Below are 13,488 nucleotides of genomic sequence, written 5' to 3'. Positions count from 1 at the left end.
ATTGAATAAAAAACAAAAAGGCCTCGATGTTGAATTAAAAATCAGCAAAATTAAATACTATTTTTTTTTTAATTTAGATTTTGTTTTGAAACATTGTCTTTTTTTTCTTTTGTCCAGAGTGGTATTCGAGACAATTTTCTTGACTCCGGCAAAATTTGCTCGACTCCAACTCTGCTACCCTGGTTTCCCCTCTGTACTAACACGAATTTATCTGAGCCACAAAAAGAATGGACTTCTTATCAAAATTATTCACTTCAATAAATGCAACAATAGTCACTCGTATGCGTCGATTCGATATTTCTTTGCTGCTGTCAACCTCTCTCCGCCATAAAAAATATACTGACTAGCAGTAGATATGACGGAATATCGATTTGTCTTACTCTCTTTGTGGAGGGAGCGTTAGTGAAAGGTTCTCAAAATTCTTTTCCTAAGCACTCTATTTTAGTTAGCGAACATTTTTCAACCGATGCGGTTGGTACATTGCCCGGAAGAATTATTGCAGTTGCTCCGTTACCTCAAACACCAAACGAGGGATATATTTGAATTCTCCACGGATCAGAATAAAACCAAACGAATAGCAACAGTCAAAGTTGCAAAACAAAGCGAGCAAAGTAATCAGTTCGCATTAAAATTAAATGTAAGTGCGAGTGATAAAGGGCGAAAATGAATTGAATTGGCGGATAAATACTGAAGTAGTTATATTTTACCGGTTATCAGTCGACATGTGCGTAGTGAGATCACGGTAAATGAGCAAATACTATCGATTAATAGTGATTTCATGAACCACTTCGTGTGCAAAATTGTAGTGTCTGATAGAGTTAAAAAAAATAATAATAAAAAAAGTGAAAGAAGAAATACCAAGAAATGTCAAGATCGTTTGCGATCCATTATCGATAACGGAAAACCTTGATGGCAATTTTTAATATGTTTTTGATTTTTAATCAATTGATGTGAGTGATAGGAGTGTGCAAACTGATTGCAGTGAAACGGAATGATATTATCAGTGTTGTTTAGAATTGTAAACAGCCAATCAAAAGTGAATAAGTGAATTATAACAACTATTTAATATGCATGTAAATACCAAAAAAATAACAAAAGGATTGTGTTTAGTAACTTTGGGCTAAATCTTTTAAACCCTCCACCAACCATCGCGGATCCTTCACCAAAACAATAATTCTTTTTGCATTTTTAAAAGAATTAAATATAGTTATAAACCATCTCTCTAGATATATAAAAGAGACACGTGACTGACTGATTGCTGACTGATCAACGGCCAGACGGCCTAACGCAGAACCATGAAATTTGGCACGTATGTTGGTTTTTGGTCAGAGGCACGGTTTAAGACAGGATTGGGCGAAATTCTTACATTTAGCTAATAAATCGAACAAAAAAGAACGACCATGGTGAATGTTTGCCCAGGGCGAAAGGAAGGGCCGAGATTTATGAGGAATTATTTGAGACCAAATCAAAGAACGAAAAAATAAGGGTTGGAGAAAAAACAAGTAAGAGCGTGCTAAGTTTGGCCGGGACGAATCTTATATACCCTCCACCAAGGATCGCAACTGTCGAGTTCTATGCGCGGTATCTCGTTTTAGGTAAACAAAGAATATTGAATAAGAACTGTTATGCTATTGGAGCTATATCAAGTCATAGTCCGATTCGGACCATAAATGAATGCTGAACATTATAGAAGTCATTGTGCGATATTGCGCCTTGTAGGGGCTCAAGAAGTTAAATAGGGAGATAGGTTTATATGGGAGCTGTATCAAGCTACTGATCGTTTCAGACCATATTAGCCACATATGTTGAAGGTCATGAGAGAAGCCGTTGTACAAAATTTCAGCCAAATCGGATGAGAATTGCTGAAGAAGTCAAGATCAAAGAATCGATTTGAATCAAGCACAGTTTTTGAAAGTGATATTAAAACACTACGTGCTAATTTACAGCCAAATCGGATAGGAATTGCGCACTCTAGACGCTCAAGAAATCAAGACCCCAGATAAGTTTGTATATTAGGTTATGGACCAATTTGAACCATCCACAGCACAGTTGTTGGAAGTCATAATAAAACACCTCATGCAAAATTTCATTTCAAATCATGCTTAGCACAGTTGTTGGAAGTGATATCAAAACACTTCGTGCAAAATTTCAGTTAAATCGGACGAGAATTGCGCCATCTAGAGGCTCAAGAAGTCAATACCCAAGATCGGTTTATATGGCAACTATATCAAAACATGGACCGATTTGAACCTTACTTAGCGCAGTTGTTGGAAGTGATACCAAAACACCACGTGCAAAATTTCAGTGAAATCAGACTAGAATTGGGCCTTCTAGAGGCTCAGGAAGTCAAGATCCAAGATCCGTTTATATGGCAGCTATATCAAAACATGGACCGATTTGGCCCATTTACAATCCCAACCGAACTACACTAATAAAAAGTATTTGTGGAAAATTTTAAGCAGCTAGCTTTACTCCTTCGAAAGTTAGCGTGTTTTCTACAAACAGACGGACTGACGGACGGACATGGCTAGATCGACTTAAAATGACATGACCATGAAGAATATATGGTGTCTCAGACGCATATTTCGAGGTTTTACAAACAGAATGACGAAATTCCTAAGGTGGAGGGTATAAAAAGTACCAAAAAGGTACGAAAACTGTGAACTTCACAGTTGGGTTAGATTGAAAATAGGGTGCGGATGCCGGTGCCAGTGTCTGTTAGCCGCTTCGTGTTAACCAAGTTTGTTGACGGCAGTCCTCTGGCCTTCACTGCCAAATCGTCTGCTTTTTCATTCTCCCTAACTCCGCTATGGCCCGGCACCCAAACGATGTGGATCGTACCATTCTCAGAGAAGGCGTAATCTCATTCTTACACTCCAAGACTGTTCGTCTACTGTCTACTGTCCGTAAGGATGTTCTCAATGTAGACCCCCAGGTCCAGGGTTCTGTCAATCCAAGACTGTGCCGCTGGCAGCAGTGCCTCGCACTCGACCTCAAGTGTCATCTGCGGTATCCGATTGGAAACCTTTTTCACTCCTTCCTGGTTTCCTGTCGTCGCCTCGATTATGCCCTAGTGTCCTCATCACTCCACCTATGCCATGACAACATGTTCTCTGAACCTGTTGTATCATCCAAATTTTACACTTTTTCTCCAGCGCAGTCCACCAAACAACTGAGGCGTAACTAAGTATTAGTCTAATCGCGCGCTCTTGTAGAGCCAGTGGACTATCCTCAAATAGATAGATAGGATAGAGCTAGAACTGCGAAATTTGGTTTAAAGACCTCTATAGCGAAATAATGAGTGTGGAAATAAAAAATAGTAAAGTAAACGGGAGAAAACGTACATTTAGTATAGCAATTGGTACCATTTGGCACTTGTAAAAACTTCTCCCCAAAAAGGTGTCGCACTGCGGCAACCCCCTCGGACATCGGCTATAGAAAGGAGGCCCCTTATTATTGAGCTTAAACTTGAATCGGACAGCACTCATTGATATATGATAAGTTTGCCCTGTTTCTTAATGGAATGTTTATGAGCAAATTTGCATTTTGATGACTGTTGCGAAGTAAAGTTACCAGAGGGAACAAATATGAAAAATCTTTCTCGAAATGGAAGTAAACGTGCGTTTAGTGCGCAATAGGTACCATTTGAAACTTTCTTTGCGGATACAGCTAAAGCTCTAAAATTTGGCACGTAGGTACAACTGGAGGCCACCGTAGCGCAAATGTTAGAATGTCCACCTATGACGCTGAACACCTGGTTCGAACCCTGGCGAGAACATCAGAACAAAATTTCAGAGGTGTTTGTTGTGTTGAGGTTTGTCTCTGTTCCTTAATGGAAAGTTCGAGTTTTTTTTCAATTCTATGATTCGTACAACCTTGGGAACCACATACTTCTTTATGGCTTTTGATGTTTATTTGAGGAAAGCAAACTCTTTTAACATATACACTCAGGTGGCTCTAAGTTTTCAATATTTTGAGTGTTTGTAAAATTATGTGGATCAAATTTATGTTTACAAGGATTGTGAAGTACTTTTGCAGAAAAATTAGAACCATTTTTGCCAGTCCTTTTTAATAGAAACATATTTTCTCAATTTAAATTAAATATTTCTTTTAGCGGAAAAAACCTCTTTCTACGTAAACATTATTGTTTTCGACATCATAACATAAGCTTAAGTTATTTTTTCCATACGCTATTTTGATACACGCTCCACCATAGGATTGTGGTATACTAATTTCGTCATTCCGTTCACAAAAAAGAAAGACCTAAATTAGACCGATTAACATGGTAATGACTAAAAAAAATCTTTTCAAACAAGGAGTTTATTGCTTTAATTATTTTTGAAAAAGAAATTCGGAATTTGTTGTATCAGGGCAAATGATTGGTAAAAAAGGCATGAGTTGAACATTCTTTTACTTGCACGAATTAAATTGTTATTTTATAGTAAAAATTGTGTATTGACCAAGATTATTTAGTGTTCCCTTTCTCATATATGTAATGCGAAAAGAAGTGCTTCTATCACATACAGACGCACAGTGGGCCAAATGGCAAAAAAATTGGAAATAAGTCTACAACTTTTTATCTGTTGATTTTAGCCATACAAAATGTTCTAGACATTTGTAGAGGAGGACATAGGCTTTCAGAAAAGTGCTGTTGTTGGTCCATATCTTTAATACAGGGTGAGCTACAGGGTGTCAAAGTTGACCACTTTTGACTTCTCCAAGCTTCTGGGGGCCATAACTTTTGATCTACTCAACCGATTTACATGATTTAGGACTCTAGAGAAAGAGCTTGACAAGATCTAAAAAACTTATGCATAAAGTACCATGCCATCGTGTACTGTTAAGGAGTTATGAATTGTTTAATTTTAAAATATGAAAATTTGGCCTTGGTTTTTTTCAGTGTTTTTTAAATAACTCCGTCAATTTTAAAGCTATAAACTTCATACTTCACACAAATTATGCCAGCATATGTGTGCATAAAATACAAAAGGAATCACGTGAATATCTTTGGCGGTTTAAAAATGGCATCGTTTTCAATATGAAAAATATTTTTTTTGTCAAAAAATTGCAAAATTTTTCAAAAAAGATACTCCCATTTCCTTTAAGTTTTCGCAAACTTTGGCCGTCAAAGCATTATCATTTCTTTCCATTTTCACAAAGTCGAGGTATTAAGAAAAGTTTTAAGTGCTAATTTGGCTAATTTCGATATCAAACAACACCGTTATCTTAAGACCAAAATGGCCAATTTTTTTACTAAACTTCAAAAGTTTCTCACTGGAAAAAAAGTTCCACGGGGATTTTTTCGCTTTTTTTGAACTTAAATGAAAGCTTAAAATGTTCCCAACATTTTAAGGTATGTCTCGCCATATCCTAGCCATAAATGAGATCGTAGCGATCAAAATACTGAAAAAAGTCAATTTTCAAGTAGTGCTATATTCATTGCTAAAAAACAAGTATTACGTCACATTTTATTGCAAAGATGTTAAATAAACTTTTATTTGGTAACACTTCTTCTACAAAACACAAAAAGAATCATGGAAATATCTCTATTCTATTCCATTTTATGGAACCGGCAATAAAAAAGTCAATTTTTCAAAAAAGTCGAATTTCCCAAATTTTGTTTTTGTTGTCCTAATTGCACATGACACACTATAGCCATATTTACGCAACATACCTTATCGTAAAGGAAATTTTCATACCTTTCCAACGATGTATAAAACATTTCTCAACTCGGATTCTATCTACTCTAAAATTCATTTACACTTCATTAAACTCTATATAAAAATGTCTATTTGTGAAATGGAACCTTATATGGGGCCTACACTAAAACATTGATAGATTTGCCCAGGGTTTACAATACAAATGTGTTAGAATAAAAAAAGGTCTCCTGCCAAAGTTTAAAAAAATTGGAATAAAAATATGTGTTTTAGAGCGAAAACACTTCGCATCGGCGTGCGTTTGTATAGTACCTACATCTATTTTTAATGTAAGCTGATGATTTTTGAATAAAAAGTAACCTAGAAATATACCTGCATATATATATATATTTGTGTTAAGATTTGATGCAGACAAATGTTACCTGTTTCGCTATGTCGAATTCCCAGGAAATCCACCGTATCAATGAATGTGAAAAAACCTACCCATAAAAAATTCATTGTCATTTTTTTTAACCAAATTCGAGTCCAGGTAAATAATTATAGAAGAGTAAGTAAAAAGAGGCACTTTGGACCCCTTTTTACGATTGCGTCTGATACCTGAAATGGGTCATTAATTGTGAATATATTGCATAAATATTTGAACAAAATCCAAATTTTCTTCATTATATTTTGTAGAGGCGTAAAGGACATTTATAAGTTATGGAAGTCATACTGAAGTATTCCACTCTTTCGAAAATTGTATGGGACATCAAAAATGATTCCAAATCATACACGGAGTCATTTAAGGAACTTGTTTACACTTTGGACCACATATATGGAATAAGGCTAAATAAAGACGCTTTAGACAAACTTGAAAAATTCTACAAATCATTTGAGAGAAGGTTGCCAGAATGTTCATTCGCAAAAATCAAGTTTTTCAAAATGTATGAGAAGTGGCTGAAATCGGATCTACTTATTGAAATTAAACCGCTGATTCCCGGCCGGCCTAGCAAAGCATACGACGAAGTTACGGAGAAAACCAAAAAGAAAAAACAAGAGGAACTATTGGCGGCACATCCGCCAAATTTAATAAAAGATACGTTCAAAACAGCATTGTTAAAAACACAACCAAAAAATGTTGGACGAATTGTCGATGTTTTACCATTAGCATCTCCGAAAAGGGTAAAGAGAATGGTAGAAAGTATTCCAACTCCAAAATCGACTACAGAATTCACGGAGGAAGATGCACTGGCCCTGATTTTGAACCTAGGCCTCTCAAGAAACAAATACTCAACAATGAGGAAGGCTCTTCGTGAAAAAGGATGGGGTTGTTTACCCTCAAAACATAAATTGTACAACACCAGGACGAAAATGGTGCCATCAAATATATACGTGGACGAATTAAAAGCAAGAGTGAAACTTGCTGATCTTGTTGAAAATACAGCTGTTAGAATTATTTCTAATTTTACTGAAGAACAGTTGAACACATGTAATAATTCCGAAGTGGTTTTGATCAGCAAATGGGGTTGTGATGGATCATCTGGATTTTCCGAATATAAGCAACAAACAGAAATAGATACCAACTTCGCATCAATTTTCATGGCATCATTAGTACCATTGAGAATGAGATTGTACAAGGACCAATCTTCATCATCGAAAGAAAATGCATTTCAAGATATATGGATAAATAGAACACCTGGGTCAAAATATTTATGTCGCCCAATTCGGTTTGAGTATACAAAGGAAGACCGGAACACAACACGATCTTTGGTGAACGAAATAAAGGAAGAAATTGCTGCATTACCCATGATTGTTATAAACCAATTGGGAAGAAATATAAAAGTTTCGTTTCAACTACAACTCACTATGATCGATGGAAAGGTGGCAAACGCATTAACTGGCGTTATGTCCAATTGGAGATGCAATATTTGTGGCAAGAAGAATGGGCAATTCGAGGACAAGTCTGATGAAAATTTAGTAAACGAAAATGCGCTCAATTTCGGTATTTCGCCCCTGCACTGTAGAATTCGATTCATGGAGTATTGTTTGCATTTATCGTATGACCTTAAATATCGGACTAGCCCTGGAAACCGCGATGTCTCTGCTAGAAACAACCAAGATCTTCACAAAATGAGGCAGGAAGAGAAGAATCGAATCCAGTTGGAGTTTAAACAAAAGGGACTTATAATAGATAAACCTCTTTACGGATACGGAAGCACAAATGATGGCAACTCGGCAAGGCGGTTTTTTGAGGACCCCGTATCGACATCTAAAATAACCGGTCTTGATGAACACTTGCTAAGACGATTCAAAGTGATTTTGGCTGTAATCAATAGCAAAAAGATGATAAATTCAACCAAATTTGAAGCTTATAGTAATGACACAAAAAACATTTTATCTGATTTATATTCGTGGAAAGCTTTAACACCGACAGTACATAAAGTCTTACATCATGGCAAGGAAATTGTGGAATACAACATACTTCCGTTAGGAGAACTTACAGAAGAAGCTCAGGAATCCCGTAATAGAGATGTTAAACAGTTCCGGCTTTTCAATACCCGAAAGAGCACCAAATTTAACCAAAATTATGATTTACTTCAATATTTATTGTTATCGTCTGATCCGGTACTATACAGCATCAGAACTAAATGGCTACCAAAAATATGTGACGATATAGATAAGGACGATCCCGATGCCATTCAAATTAAAGAGCTTTTAAATTTTGATACCTTAGATTATTTGGTAGAGAATAAAATCAAATAATACAAAACTAAAATGCTTTTTTATTTTGGGAGTAGCTAATATACATATAAACGCACGCCGATGCGAAGTGTTTTCGCTCTAAAACACATATTTTTATTCCAATTTTTTTAAACTTTGGCAGGAGACCTTTTTTTATTCTAACACATTTGTATTGTAAACCCTGGGCAAATCTATCAATGTTTTAGTGTAGGCCCCATATAAGGTTCCATTTCACAAATAGACATTTTTATATAGAGTTTAATGAAGTGTAAATGAATTTTAGAGTAGATAGAATCCGAGTTGAGAAATGTTTTATACATCGTTGGAAAGGTATGAAAATTTCCTTTACGATAAGGTATGTTGCGTAAATATGGCTATAGTGTGTCATGTGCAATTAGGACAACAAAAACAAAATTTGGGAAATTCGACTTTTTTGAAAAATTGACTTTTTTATTGCCGGTTCCATAAAATGGAATAGAATAGAGATATTTCCATGATTCTTTTTGTGTTTTGTAGAAGAAGTGTTACCAAATAAAAGTTTATTTAACATCTTTGCAATAAAATGTGACGTAATACTTGTTTTTTAGCAATGAATATAGCACTAATTGAAAATTGACTTTTTTCAGTATTTTGATCGCTACGATCTCATTTATGGCTAGGATATGGCGAGACATACCTTAAAATGTTGGGAACATTTTAAGCTTTCATTTAAGTTCAAAAAAAGCGAAAAAATCCCCGTGGAACTTTTTTTCCAGTGAGAAACTTTTGAAGTTTAGTAAAAAAATTGGCCATTTTGGTCTTAAGATAACGGTGTTGTTTGATATCGAAATTAGCCAAATTAGCACTTAAAACTTTTCTTAATACCTCGACTTTGTGAAAATGGAAAGAAATGATAATGCTTTGACGGCCAAAGTTTGCGAAAACTTAAAGGAAATGGGAGTATCTTTTTTGAAAAATTTTGCAATTTTTTGACAAAAAAAATATTTTTCATATTGAAAACGATGCCATTTTTAAACCGCCAAAGATATTCACGTGATTCCTTTTGTATTTTATGCACACATATGCTGGCATAATTTGTGTGAAGTATGAAGTTTATAGCTTTAAAATTGACGGAGTTATTTAAAAAACACTGAAAAAAACCAAGGCCAAATTTTCATATTTTAAAATTAAACAATTCATAACTCCTTAACAGTACACGATGGCATGGTACTTTATGCATAAGTTTTTTAGATCTTGTCAAGCTCTTTCTCTAGAGTCCTAAATCATGTAAATCGGTTGAGTAGATCAAAAGTTATGGCCCCCAGAAGCTTGGAGAAGTCAAAAGTGGTCAACTTTGACACCCTGTAGCTCACCCTGTATTAAAGATATGGACCAACAACAGCACTTTTCTGAAAGCCTATGTCCTCCTCTACAAATGTCTAGAACATTTTGTATGGCTAAAATCAACAGATAAAAAGTTGTAGACTTATTTCCAATTTTTTTGCCATTTGGCCCACTGTGAGACGCAAAGAAGCGTGGCTAGACAAAAAAATATCAAGAAAATTAGAAGTGTGTTTTTATCTCTACATAAAGAGTTATTTTTATACCCTCCACCATAGGATGGGGGTATACTAATTTCCTCATTCTGTTTGTAACACCTCGAAATATGCGTCTGAGACCCAAAAAGTATATATATTCTTGATCGTCATGTCATTTTAAGTCGATCTAGCCATGTCCGTCCATCCGTCTTGACTTCTTGAGCCAATAGAGCGCGTAATTCTCAACCGAGTTGGCTGAAATTTTGCATGACATTTTTTGGTATGACTTCCAATGACTAAGTATGATTCAAATAAAATGATTCAAAGTGGTTATCCCTTTACTAATGCTGGCTCCATTTGTGAGGTATCCTGCCATGTTAAAATTTATCTACCAACTGGTGTCGCTATACGGCACGCAGTTCGGACTCGGCATAAAAAAGGAGGCCCTTTATCATTGATCTTAAATTTTAATCGGGCCGCACTTTAATGGAATGTCCTTAATGGAATAAATGCAAAATTTTGCTCATGAACTCTAAGGAACTGGGGCAAATTTCTCACATATCACTGAGTGCTGTACGAATCAAATTTTTTCTGATGTTCTCGTAAGGATTCGAACCCAGACGTTCAGCGTCATAGGCGGACTTGTTAATCTCTGCGCTACGGTGGCCTCGCGAAAATAAATCCAATAGTATGTAAAACGCAAATAAAATTTACGAAAAAAGAAAAAAGGGTTTACAACAGTAAGAACGTAAATATCTCTTCGTACAAATAAATTTTAGTTTTTCGGTTCTAACACCTTTTATTTGAGGACTTACAAGAACACAATATGGGCATAATCAGCAATAGTTGGATTCAATATATATCAAGTTTCAATTCCAACAAAAAAGGAAGGATTTTAGATGGATTTTAATGAAGTTCGAAAGAGAATTGAAAGAAGTCGTTTAGGCAAAATAAAGATTGCATTTCGTAAAAAATTTCAAAAATGATTTATTCAAACATCTAAAAATTATATTTGCTTAATGTTTTGAGTTTGTTTGCGTAGAAATTTATGAAAATAAAAGCCATTTAAATTTCCAAAATTTGACAGTATCCAGATATCCAATAAAATAATAAAAACAATTTGAGATTAAATTAAAAATTTCAGAATATTTAAATCAAAGTACCAATGTTTTTAGCCGAAATGTTTAACAAGTAATTCAAAAGCCTATATCTTAGTACTATTAAACTAAGACATCCGCTTAAACAAGCACATTTTGAAGTTCTTCGGAGGATCTAATTCGCCTACTAATAGTTTTTTGGCAATCAATATAAAGTTAGGCTTCACAGATGGGTCAGTTTCTGGAAGCAGGCGTAATTGCTGTGGTGAAAGGTTCAAAAACACAGATTCTTTTAAAGGTACGTTTTTAGCTTGCACTGGATTATTTTCTTTTATATTTGCAAATTGGCCTATGAACATTCCATTAGGGAACACCCTGCAAATATTTTTCATAATTTTGGAAGAGCGTTCGTGCGTAGAGTAAAACAATCTTCTAGAAGATTCGCCTTCCGTATGAGTTGTGAAACACTCTTCTATAATATCATTGGGCAATCCATTGCGTGTGCGCAAGTTTGCGTTACAATCGTCCCTATGATTAATAGTCGTCTCAATATGGAACTCCTTACGTTATAATCGTCCAGAAGATTTGTTTATTAATCGCCAGAGTTAACTTTTCGCGACTGCTTTTATGTTATTACCTGTGTAGAACTTGTATTGAATTGTGTTATTCGATGTTCTGTTTCAAGCGAGCAACTTCACAACACCAAACAGAATTTATACTAGTGGCTTATGACGATTTGTACTAAGTATGATTAGTAATACGATCAGTTTTTATTAAGTTACTAGCTGGCCCGGTGTGCTTTGCTGCACCATTAAGCCGCTATTACACGGCATGTATATGTCTTTTTGTATTCACATGTAATTTAAAATATTTGTCAAAATTGTCGATTTACATGTATTCTATTTTCGTATGACATAACCAAAAAATGTAAGGAAATCTAATTTTTTATGCGTAAAAATTTGTTGTGAGAAAGGTGGTTAAACCATAAAACTATTTAATTTTGTCCTTCGATTGACAACAGGACAGAAATCTGTACGAAAGTTGGAAAATTTATCCGAATTCTGTCTGTATTCTTAACGAAAATTATATTTAGTGGTTGACACGACTTTGGAACGAAATATCGAATGGAAATCTGGTGTTTCTGCCGATGTTTGGAATTTCGGAAGGGAAATTCGAGTTGCTGTCAAAAGTTCCGACCGAATATGTTGAGTCTTAACGAATACGGAGGTGTTTTTCGAATTCGGAACGATTTCGGTAAGATCTTGTCGGAAGAGTTCAAAATTTGTACCGAAATGTCTGACATCCGAAATTTGGTTCACTGGAACTGTGCATGTACATGTGCTAAGTTTGGCATGTCACCGTGTAATAGAGCCTTTAAGAGGTTGCGCCCCCTTTTGACATAGTCGAAATTTTTTTACATTTCGTTGGAGTCCCATATTGTCTCGTTCGGTGTACATGTCGATTAAGAGCATCATTTTCGGGTACGGCAACCCGCCTGGGAAAAGACCACAAATTTGTGAATAAGTTTCGCATTCTACTCTCAAAGGCTTGCATAAAACCATTCATTGGTGACAGTTTTTGCTGAACTCGTGAACGCTGAACTAACATGATGTTGTATTTGAAGACTACTGAAGATAGAGTAATACGAACAAGTTGCTGGCGAGTTAATACCCAGCAAACCAAATGTAGGATGTCCGACACGTCTGAAATATTATCACTCATTTCGCTACATTTGAAGATATATTTTGGTTATGATTTTATTTTGTTTGCCTATTCATGATTCTCTCCTGCAAAAAAAATTCCCTTTTCGAATTGCAAATTTTGCCCATGAACATTCCACTTAGAAGTTGGGGCAAACTTCTCACCTACCAATTAGTGCAGTCCCATTCAAGTTTTAAGCTCAATGATAAGTGCCTCCTTTTTATAGTCGAGTCCGCACGGCGTGCCGCAATGCGACACCTCTTTGGAGGAAAGTTTTACATGGCATAGTACCTCACAAATGTTGACAGTATTAGGAGGGGAAAACCACCGATGAAAATTTTTTCTGACGTTCTCGCCAGGAATCGAACCCATATGGCGGGCATGCTAACCTCTGCTCTACGGTGGCCTCCCTTTCCGAATTAACCAAAGTTATTCTTCAGATTTCGTTCCGATTTCTCTCCGAAACTCGGACATTTCGTTCCGAAACCATGTCAACCACTTCATATGACTTTCGTAACGATTTCGGATCCGAAGTCGGATGTAGCATCCGAAGTTCGTACAGATTTCGTACTGATTGGTTTGCCGGGTAATTAAAAAAAAAAAACACGAGTAAGTGCTTGGAAGTATTTTTATCTCAAATTCATCGCCGTTACAGTGAGATATGGGAAATTACTCGGTGTACACTGAGTCATATGAAAGCAATGTTAAAAGATGAACTGATCACATAAATCGTTTGCAAACTGTTTGTTTTCTAATATAAAAATACTAGTCGTGTGTGTGTGTGTTTCCCCATGC

The 13,488-nt window shown here is 35.7% G+C and overlaps 1 protein-coding gene across 2 annotated transcripts in view; it reads left to right on the top strand.

Moving 5' to 3' along the window:
- Nucleotides 1-462: 462 nt before the first annotated feature.
- LOC106091412 (phosphatidylinositol phosphatase PTPRQ) overlaps nucleotides 463-13,488 on the top strand; it is a 96,411-nt gene continuing 83,385 nt past the window's right edge. The window contains exon 1 of one of the 2 annotated variants that reach the window (XM_059370007.1): nucleotides 463-637. The gene's annotated coding sequence lies outside the window, so the exon portion shown is untranslated. Of the gene's footprint in view, nucleotides 638-980; nucleotides 1,074-13,488 lie in introns of those variants that run through there. The other variant, XM_059370008.1, reaches the window with a different exon arrangement.

Source organism: Stomoxys calcitrans, chromosome 5, assembly GCF_963082655.1.
Source record: "Stomoxys calcitrans chromosome 5, idStoCalc2.1, whole genome shotgun sequence".
Taxonomy (NCBI): Eukaryota; Metazoa; Arthropoda; class Insecta; order Diptera; family Muscidae; genus Stomoxys; species Stomoxys calcitrans.
This window is presented reverse-complemented; position numbering and strand designations above follow the sequence as displayed.